General features: G+C 45.6%; 6 non-coding genes across 6 annotated transcripts; all 6 read right to left on the bottom strand.

Moving 5' to 3' along the window:
* On the bottom strand, positions 1–73 carry Pmar_PMAR012163. The gene has a single exon. It is a non-coding gene; the product is annotated as a tRNA-Thr (tRNA).
* Positions 74–219: 146 nt separating this feature from the next.
* On the bottom strand, positions 220–292 carry Pmar_PMAR012162. Its single transcript has one exon. It is a non-coding gene; the product is annotated as a tRNA-Thr (tRNA).
* Positions 293–438: 146 nt separating this feature from the next.
* Positions 439–511, bottom strand: Pmar_PMAR012161. The gene has a single exon. It is a non-coding gene; the product is annotated as a tRNA-Thr (tRNA).
* Positions 512–657: 146 nt separating this feature from the next.
* On the bottom strand, positions 658–730 carry Pmar_PMAR012160. Its single transcript has one exon. It is a non-coding gene; the product is annotated as a tRNA-Thr (tRNA).
* Positions 731–876: 146 nt separating this feature from the next.
* Positions 877–949, bottom strand: Pmar_PMAR012159. Its single transcript has one exon. It is a non-coding gene; the product is annotated as a tRNA-Thr (tRNA).
* Positions 950–1097: 148 nt separating this feature from the next.
* Positions 1098–1166, bottom strand: Pmar_PMAR012158. Its single transcript has one exon. It is a non-coding gene; the product is annotated as a tRNA-Thr (tRNA).

Here is a 1166-nt window from a genome sequence, read left to right as displayed (position 1 = left end):
AGCCTTCTGCCGGAGTTGAACCGATGACCTCCCGCTTACTAAGCGGGTGCTCTACCAACTAAGCTAAGAAGGCACGGTCTCGCAAGTGTAAAGTCTAACCATGTCTTGAAATTTCACAATGAAACGCATAACACAATTCAAGTGGTGCAACAATTTGGTACTAAATTTCAGTGAAAAATTACGAAATGCAGTCGATTTCCGACAAACGAACTCAGAGCAAGCCTTCTGCCGGAGTTGAACCGACGACCTCCCGCTTACTAAGCGGGTGCTCTACCAACTAAGCTAAGAAGGCACGATCTTGCAAGTCTAAAGTCTAACCATGTCGTGAAATTTCTCAATGAAACGCATACCACAATTCAAGTGGTGCAACAATTTGGTACTAAATTTCAGTGAAAAATTACGAAATTCAGTCGGTTTTCGACAAACGGACTCAGAGCTAAACTTCTGCCGGAGTTGATCCGACGACCTCTCGCTTACTAGGCGGGTGCTCTACCAACTAAGCTAAGAAGGCACGTTCCCTCGAGTGTGGAGTCTAACCATGCCATAGAATTTCACAATGGAACGCATACCACAATTCAAGTGGTGCAACAATTTGGTACTAAATTTCAGTGAAAAATTACGAAATGCAGTCGGTTTTCGACAAACGGACTCAGAGCTAGCCTTCTGCCGGAGTTGAACCGACGACCTCCCGCTTACTAAGCGGGTGCTCTACCAACTAAGCTAAGAAGGCACGTTCCCTCGAGTGTGGAGTCTAACCATGCCATAGAATTCCACAATGAAACGCATACCACAATTCAAGTGGTGCAACAATTTGGTACTAAATTTCAGTGAAAAATTACGAAATGCAGTCGGTTTTCGACAAACGGACTCAGAGCTAGCCTTCTGCCGGAGTTGAACCGACGACCTCCCGCTTACTAAGCGGGTGCTCTACCAACTAATCTAAGAAGGCACGTTCCCTCGAGTGTGGAGTCTAACCATGCCATAGAATTCCACAATGAAACGCATACCACAATTCAAGTGGTGCAACAATTTGGTACTAAATTTCAGTGAAAAATTACGAAATGCAGTCGGTTTCCGACAAACGAACTCAGAGCTAGCCTTCTGTCGGAGTTGAACCGACGACCTCCCGCTTACTAAGAGGGTGCTCCACCAACTAAGCTAAGAAG

This window comes from Perkinsus marinus (genome assembly GCF_000006405.1).
Source record: "Perkinsus marinus ATCC 50983 genomic scaffold scf_1104296975488, whole genome shotgun sequence".
Lineage (NCBI taxonomy): Eukaryota > Perkinsozoa > Perkinsida > Perkinsidae > Perkinsus > Perkinsus marinus.
The sequence above is the reverse complement of the archived record's forward strand: the minus strand, read 5'-3'. Positions and strand labels throughout refer to the sequence as shown.